This window comes from Epinephelus lanceolatus, chromosome 10 (genome assembly GCF_041903045.1).
Source record: "Epinephelus lanceolatus isolate andai-2023 chromosome 10, ASM4190304v1, whole genome shotgun sequence".
NCBI classification, from domain to species: domain Eukaryota; kingdom Metazoa; phylum Chordata; class Actinopteri; order Perciformes; family Serranidae; genus Epinephelus; species Epinephelus lanceolatus.
The window spans coordinates 15,224,394-15,234,248 of NC_135743.1; positions in this window are offsets into that span (position 1 = coordinate 15,224,394).

Here is a 9,855-nt window from a genome sequence, read left to right on the forward strand (position 1 = left end):
AATTATTAATTTATTTTTTAACAGCCTGAATTAAAGTCCCAAATGAGCAAAACAAAGTGAAACGACGTTTTGTTATTGTTTAAGCCCTTCAAAAGGAGACAGGAACGTGACTTTTAATTGATTGTCTGGCCTAATTTCCTTTTTATTCAAATACCACCCACGCACTGTGTAGGGGAAAGAAATCACATCCTCTTTCATCAACATGTGAAGCTATTTCCTTTTTTGTAGACCGAACATTTTAAACACCATGTATACTTACATACAGGCCTATCAGATGTAAAGTAAAGCATTGACTGGGCTCATACAGCCACGTGGAAAGCAGGGAGTACAGTTATACAGAGGGTGATCAACAGATAACTTAGAGCCTACTTTATTCTTTAAACCAAAACTGAAACTAGGGTGAAGTCAGGTAGTCTAATTGGGGACAGTCTATGGTAGATTACCAAGAAAACCCCCTAAAATTCTGAAGACCAAGTGTTACCATTACACTTGTTATGTATCTCTGCTACATCTCTATAAAAAATGTGTTGCCAAGCAAAATACTTAAGAAACTTTCAGTCATGGACCCATGTTCAGGTCATGTTCAGGTAAAATGGGACAGCTTGTACCCTGAAGTAAAATGGGACAGACATGTTTGTGCTTTAAATAGTTAAATCCATTCATCAATTCAGTCAGTAATTCATTATCTAATTAATGTAACCTATATTCATTAAAAAAGATCATCCAACTGTTCTGCCATACCTTGCCTGTTCTTTTACTACCCGTTTGTACAGTGGAAATACGTGTGTGTGCTTGTGTGTGCAACAATGATTTTTTATTTTTATTCTATTTAACCTTTATTTAACCAGAAAGTCCCATTGAGATTGAAAATCCCTTGTACAAGAGAGACCTGGCCGAGACAGCAGCCAATCAGAACATATTTAAAATGCAACAAATACAACATATAATACAAAAATCCACAATAAAACAACAACTATTCAAACATAGTGACCTCTCAAGAAAAAACAAGCACATGTCTCTATCACCACATTCTCTATGATGCCCTTAAATTCATGGATGGATATAAGTGTTTCTAATTTAGATCTTTTTGGAGATTGTTCCATGTTCAAGGTGCATAATTGTCTGTTAAAACCAAGGGTACATTGAAAACCAATGGTACCACTGCAGTTGTCTGCACATGGTCATGTTTTTAATCGACAAAAAAAAAAATACTAAAAATGTCTGTAATATTACAGGGTGGTGCACAATAGCATAGGTCATGATTGTATGGTACCTTGTAGCCTAAAATATGCTGGTTTCACTTGAGAAAAACATCCAATTTTAGCTTCATTCTTTTGTCCCATTTTACCTAGGCGCATGATATACTCACTCAAAACCATTTCCCAAGAAAAGTAAAGTGTATTGTGAAATTATTTTGATTATAAGTCAAATATTCTACAGCCATTTTTGTTGTTAAGGGCCTTCCCTGATTGTTTTAGCTGCAGCTCTCTTATTTCAAAACAGAACAGAGAATCAACATGCCACATGGCGTCCCTGCAAGGGCCCACACTATTTCTCTCAGACCAAAAAAAAATAAAAATATATATATACGTAAAACATATTTTGCAATAACATGTTTGGTGATTCCTTGCTAATATTTAAAGAACCCAAAATGTAAAACCTTACTTGTCCCATTTTACCTGATACCCCAAACTACCCAACTTCACCCTGTTTGCACTGCACTGTAATTTTCATTAATCAAGTACTTTTATTGATTTTAATTGTACTGCAACTTTATTAAACTTCATTTTAAATCAGTTAAATAATCTTGTTATCTTTGCACCTCTTTTAACGGGGATTTTTTAAATTGTAAATCATTTAGAATTAATTTTACCTTTTATATCTTTTTTATCCTTTATTATGTTTTATTTTTTATTGCTCGTTAAGCACTTTGAATCGCTCTGGTGTATGAAATGTGCTATACAAATAAAGCTACCTTGCCTATTTATGTCTTAATGAATTCTTTATTGACTACAAATTGTAATTATATTAACAGTCAACAAACTGGCCTTTCCCAATTTCTGGTTTAAAGGACATAACCCAGTGCATGTGGTTCATTATGACGTAGCTGTTTTACCTAAACTCTGTGGGGATATTATCACCATCATTGTCACCACCAATACATTCGTGACCAACGTGAAAATGTGTGCAGGTCATATGAATTCTGTCATATGTAGTTTATGCTTTAAAGGAATGCTTCACCCACAAAATGACCATGTGTAAATCAGTAAGTCGTGCCGTGTAACCTTGAATTTGTGAAGAAAACTTTTCTTACATGCCTCCACAGAAGACAGTGAACATATTAATTTATGGATTGATTGTGGACCATGTTTAACAACAGCAAACTGTATCAAAACATCAGTTCATGAACTCTCACACGACTTGTGCTGTACAATTCAAGTCTCTTTTATCCAGTCGTATTCTGGGTACTTCCCAAACACATGCAGTTTTGCAAGAACTCACGATTTAAAACATAACTGAAAGTGACTGAAAGTATCAATGCTCTCTTTCAAGCCAAGTTTTTTTTTTGGTGAAAATGTGTTTTGGGAAGTACTGAGCATACAACTAAATAAATAAGGCTTGGATTATACTGCTCAAGTTTCTGAGTTTATAAATGGATGTTTTGATATAGTTTGCTGTTGTTGAACATGGTCCCGAATTAATCAGTAAATCAATATGTTCACCATTTTCCACAGAGGCATGCAAGAAAAACTACAACAAGTTTTCTTCACAAGTTCAAGGCAAGGTTTTGTGGGTGAAGTATTCCTTTAATTGTCCTTAGAAAGTAAGAGTGATCAGCTATACAGATTTAAAGTCATCCTCACCCACACAGAGCTTCTCTTATTCATGTCTGCAATTCAAGCAGAGGAGCTGGAAGTTACGTAATCTGAATCAATTTTCTTTTTGCACAAATAGTCCTAAACACATTACATTTACTTCCCCAGACGCTCCTTATGACTGCTTATCAAACAAAAGTCTCCTTGTTGGAGCCTCAGTGGGGAGACACATGAGCCGGCTGCTGATTGATTCTCCTCAGTGGTTTGAAACTATAATCTGCAACAGGTCACATCATGTCGAGAGCAGCATGTACTTCACCTCTAATTTCAAGCTTACAGCACCTTAATCAAGACTGACCTAGAAATGCAAAATAACTCCCTGAGCTTCATTAATAAGTCGTGTAATGTAATGCACAATACTGTGTGTGGTTTATCCACAGTGATGTAATGGCACACTTTGTCCACACAGAGGCATCATTGAACTAACTGTGGCATCAAGTGATATCAGAGCAGCTCACCTCAGAGCCGCCTGTCACTGGATCCATAAATATTCCATGTTAAGCCTGATAGATCAGAACCACACAGGAACAGCTGGGGTGCATGTGTGGTACAAGTCCCCCTTTTATCTTCCATCTCTTTATCCTTTTATCTTCGCCTTCTCTCCGGGGAGGAGGGGACTGAAAGAAATACTGCAGCATGACTCAAGCAAACTGTACAACTGTGATGTGCTGTCAAACTGCTTTGGAAACAGTAATCTCATGAAGACAAACAAACAAACGCAGGTGATTAGGCCAAGCATAAAGGCTATTTCGACACGTGTTGTTCCACTGTTATGTCACAGAGAAACTTTATACAGTGTTGCCTTTATGCTCACTGGCCCTGCTGTGTTAGAACAGAGTTTGTCATTCATTTAAGAGCACAACATTGATGTTTTGCTGTGTATGTATGAAATCTAAAACTCAGAGTAAATCAATACATGTCTGTTATCAGTTTGTGAATGGAAGAGACATTTATTAGTTTGCCCTTAACTCCGATGCACATATCAGCAAAACAGAATGATTTTCAAATGACTGAATGGATGAGTAGACCCTCAGGCAACAAGAACATGCAAAACAAAAACAAAGAGACACAAAACAACCACAAGGAGACATAAAATGACACAAAACAGCCAAAACACAGGCACAATTACCTCAGAGAGACACAAAGTTACCTCAAAGACACCCAAATGGCTACAAAAAGACACTAAGCAACCACAAAGATGCAAAAAATGACCCCACAGTGATGCAAAACAACCAAAAACATCATATAATTACTCCACAGAGACACAACCTTACCTCAGAAGGATGCAAAATTACCTAAAAGAGACCCAAAAGACTACAGAGACACAAAACAACCAAAGTAGACATGAAATGACCACAAAGAGACAAAAAACAACTACAAAAATACACAAAACAACCAAAAGAAGACACAAAATGACCACAAAGAGACATAAAACAACTACAAAGAGACACAAAACAGCCACAAAGAGACACAAAATGACCACACAGTGATGCAAAACAACCAAAAACATCATAAAGTTACTCCACAGAGACACAACCTTACCTCAGAAAGACACAAAATGACCTAAAGGAGACCCAAAAGACTACAAAAAGATACAAAACAACCAAAAGAAGACACAAAATGACCACAAAGAGACATAAAACAACTACAAAGAGACACAAAACAACCAAAAGGAGACACAAAATAACCACAGAGACAAAAACAACGACAAAAAGACACAAAACAACCACATGGAGACACAAAATGACACAAAATTGATGTTTTGTAGTGTAATATCAAATCTGAAACTCAAAATAAATCAAGACATGTCTGTTATCAGTTTGGGGATGGAAGAGACATTTATTGGCTTGCCCTAAATCTTGATGCACATATTAAATACACAATGATTCCCAGATGAACAAGTGGAAGAGTAGACCCTCTTCAGACAAATCTAAGTCAGAAGTCAAATCCTGTCAAGGAGATGCTCATTGATCTGTGCTTCTGCATGTGCAGTTTCAGCCCCTGAGCTCTGTGCTCTGAGCTCATCACATTGGGAACTGTCACTTTACATTATATTGCCACTTTGCTTTTCTTAAACTGAGCTGTTCACATATCCTCGTGAGACCCCAGCTTTTGTTTAGTATGCATTTTTAATTTCTCTTAGTTATTTGGGATGAAAAGGACCTGGATAAATGTAAAAACAATAACACATTGTCTTTGGACAGAAAAAAAAAAAATAATGTCTTGAAATTATAGGAAAGAATATTGAGTTTATTTTTAATAGTCACAAGTGTGTGATAAAATATAAACCTGTTTATTTCAATGCCTGGCTGTGCAAAAACTAAATTACAAATAATGCAACACATTTAAAAGCCTTGTGATTCATTTTCATTATTATCCTCAAATGAAACAATAATAAAGTTCCAACGTCCTAAAACGATTACTTCCTGATTAACAGTGTACTGTTGCTTGTTACTGCTGCTATCAAACTACAAACATTAAGCATAAAATAACAAGTATCAGCCATAAAATCTGATCAGGTTTTGGACCTTGTCCACATTTGTGTCAGGATTGGCTGCAGACTGACTTGTCAGAGATGGCTCCCATCTTGTTTTTATAGATTAGTGTATTGTGCTCTTACTTAAGGCAGCATATCGATGCCACGCCAGGAAAACTTTTCATGTTATTACCTGATACTGTTATTACCCGATACTGATCTTTTTTTTTTCTCAGCTTAGCATCAATATGCTGCCGTACTTACTACCACTATGGCCCAAAAAAGTTTTGACAAATGAGGACAACAGGTCCAAGTTAAGCAGAATGAAGTTAAGGGGCAGGAAACCCTATGTCCATATATGAGGACGCAGGGTCTCAGGAGGAGATACTGTAAAATGTCTATGGGACAGGCCTTTAATTCCTTTTACTCAAAACTGTTGCTCAGCAAAGATCAGGAAATAAAATCAAACTGTTTATTTAAACCTGTATGAATGTTACTTGTATAAAAATTAGGCTTCAGATAACATATCAATTATGAATCATTAATTTGATCTAGCTCTGACAGACAGTGCATCAGACCGACACAACACCACTTTATCCTGTTAAAACAATCCTCACAACTTGGATTCATTTTTATGAAAAACCCTTTTGATTTTTTTGATCTGAGGACCCTTACAGACTAAAGGAATATGAATAATTTACAAGGTAATCGAAGAATAATTAATTTGAGGTAGCCAAACATCAGAAGAACTGCTATAAAAAAATAAACAGCTGGCAACCAGACCAGGCGTCTAATTGACACAGGCGTTTATTTCCCAAAATGTGGAGCCACACTGGCCTATTAAAAGGGACTAGGCTTTTAATTGGTATTTATTTACAGCCTTGTTATGCATATACATTTTACCACAGTCCATTACTCTATGTGTGCATCTACTGATTTATATCAGTCACTTTATATTTTATTTATGTTATATTTTATCCTTTTTTTTACCCTGCACCACTTTATATCCTTATATCCATGTCTCCTGATTCTCTTTTTTGTTTCTACTTGTGAGATTTTATTATTCTAATAATTATATATTTTTAATTGCATTGTTGGAGGGAGTCTGTGGCCCAAGTTTTTAATGGCAATGACTCCCATTGTAACTGATGTTCATTTCACAATAAATCACTTCAAACGTTTGAGCTTTGAACTTCATCATCTTTAAATCTTTTTTTGTCATGTAAGTCATGTCATCTTCAGGATGAATGAAAGATTTTCTTGCTTTATCCTGAATCCTAAATTATTCCACTTCATATTGTCATGTGTTGGAGGTGTTATGAAAGGCACAAGAAGAAAAACACTAGAATATAGTTATCAAAGCCAATTTCCATAGTTGGAACCTGCAAGATGTCCATAATTTCCGAAGTGTTGACGTTGTGAAGTGCTTCTACCTCTTTTGGAATCTGTTATTTCTTTCATTGCAGCACTCTTACAACACATACCAGCAAAATGAAGCATTAGGTGATCTGTATAGCTACAGCACTAATATATTTAGTTAATGACAAACAGATGTGATTTTGTGGAATTAAATATTTTGTCAATTTATGTCTTGTTTCTTTTTTAAATGAGAAAAAAGATAAGCTAAAAAATCTTGCAGTCTTCTGTCAGTTAATATATCATGTTTGTTATATCATGGCTGTTGTACAGTATACTCTCGCTATATATACACAGTACATCCAAAGTGCAAGAGTTCAGGAGTTGAAATGAAGACCATCTCATCTGCAGTGTAAGCATAGACAATTTCCTTTTTTAGTAATCAAAAGCACTCAAATATATGGAAGTGTAATCAAATAGCAAACAGCACATTGTGTAACTTGCCAGTAACTGTCAGCAAAGTTGTCCGGAGTGTGTGCTCTTGTGCATGTGCGCAAGCCCCTCCATGACGCCATGTTCGTATGACTGTGCGCAGTGTCTACACTTTGCATGTGTCTGTTTTACATCCAGCGTTTGTGAATGAAAGTGACACTCTCTTGGCATCAGCGGGGTGAAAGCGATCAAAGTTGTGTGTTGGCTGTGGAGAGGTTGTCACAGCAGGGGCCAGAGGACCCTATGGTGCGAGCACAAACATGGAAGTACATGTTGGTCATAGCAGCCCACATGACCACGGCGGTGGTAGAAACCTGAGCAGCGATCAGCTGTTGTGATAGCAGCCAGTGTTTGTGTTACATAACGAGCAACCATTGAGCCAGTGGCAATAATAGTCCTGTAGTATGTTGTACCAAGGGAAATCTATCTGAGTGGACAGAAAGAGGAGGAGGGTGTCGAGGCCATGGGAGCTGAGGAAGAGGCCTGAGGTGCAGCTGTAGGAAACAGAGTTGGCATGTAGACAGCAAAGTACAGAGCGAAGGTGTTTTGCAAGGCGAGGTTTCAGCTGTTAACTATGTCAGGGCTGTGATGATTGGCCATAATGTGCATATGGAAAGAGGTGAAGCAAGATGGGTTCATGACATGAGAGTGAAGGTTGAGGGAACAAAGTTTGTCCGAAGATGAGAAAAAAATAAAAGATTTTAACCTTAAAGATGTTCTTTACTCTAGACTCCAGAGGCATGAGGATGTCACGGTAAAATTAAATGGATTTAGTCAGCGGCGGATCTTCCTATAGGGAGGGGGGCCCCAAATTCCACTGCCAACCCCCCAAACATAAGGGACATGGTGGAGTTGAGTGTGTGAGGAAGACAAAATTTGCAAATACTTTTATTGTTTGTCATGGATGGATTACTGAATGGACCTACCCAGCTTAGACTCAGGGGACCAAAGTGTCAGGGGCCCCCCTGGCCTTCACTTGCAAAATGTCACTCAAATTAATACAGTACATACTGACCAGGAAGAGACTCAAAATAACCACAAAGAGACACAAAACACCCTCATGGAGACACATACTGTAATGTCTACAAAAAGACCACAAAGACATACAAAAGAACTGCAGAGAAACACAAAATAACTACAAAAACAGGCAAAACAAACACAAAGAGACACAAAATGACTACCAGACAACACAAAATTACTTTAATAAGACAAGTTATCTCAAACAGACCCAAACTACTACAAAAAGACACAAAACAACCGCAAAAGGACACAAAATTACCAAACTATCATAAAGAAAAACAAAATAACCACAAGGAGACACAAAATGACTACAGAGTGATACAAAACAACCAAAAAATGACATGAAAAGATACAAAATGACCTAAAAGAGTCCCAAAAGGCCACAAAGAGACACAAAACAACTATAAGGAGACACAAAATAACCACAATGGGATGCAAATGAACTGCAAAGAAACTCAAAATAATTTCAAAAACAGGCAAAACAAACTCTAAGAGACACAAAACAATTAAAAAGGACACAAAATTACCTCAAAGACTCCCAAATGACTACAAAGAAACACAAAACAACCAAAAGGAGACACACAACAACCACAGGGAGACATGAAATGACTACCAAATAACACAATATGGCCAAAACACACATACAGTTAACTTATACAGACACAAAATTACCTCAATAAGACACAAAGTTACCTCAAAGAGATCCAAACGACTACAAAAAAACACAAAGCAAACACAGAGACACAAACTGACTAAAAAGGTCACAAACCAGCCAAAAACTTTACCTCAAAAAACAGAAAAAGAGACTCAAATGACTACAGGAAGACACAAAACAACCAAAAGGAGACACAAAATGACCACAAAGAGATGCAAAGGAACTGCAAAGAAACACAAAACAACTACAAAAACAGGAAAAACAACCAAAACAATGACAAAGAGACACAAAACAACCAAAAGATGCATAACAAAGAGACATAAAACCACCATAAAGTCTCCATGTCCTGCTTCTGCGTAGGAGAGGTGCTGGGGCCTTTTGCATATCTGTGCCCAAGGACTCATTGACTCATAATCCGCCCATGATGTTTGTTAATTATTATTATTGTTTGTTAAGTTTTTTATTAGCATTGATTTCTCATTAGCGCTTGTCCAGGGCATTGAATGCACCAGGCCCGGCCCTGGGTTTAGTGTATTTCAAACTGTATTGTCTTTATGCCTCGTGCAGAGATAACCGAGAACAAAGGGCAGTGCAAAAGGACCGTAATACTGGACAATAAAGAGGTGTGCTTAAGTGTACCCTGTAATCCCAGTAACATTCAGGGATCATGGGTACAGCTTGTTGGCCTATTCCGATCATTCCTGCATACCTGTTGATTAAATGAGGGATCTTACACAGTGGGGGGAATTCCTGACTTAGACTGGCTGAGAGGGTGAGAAAGAGCGAGAGACATGGAAAGAGGAGGAGGAGGAGGAGGAGGAGGAGGAGGGAGGGGGTGTATTTGGATTAGCTGAAAGTGAGTGACAGCTGAGGAGAGTGGAGGCAGGAGAGCGACGGGTTAATGTGGTCAGGCTGACTGACAGATTGGAAACGGTGGGATATTAACACTGCTGTGCAGCTGGAGAGAGAGAGGGGGCACA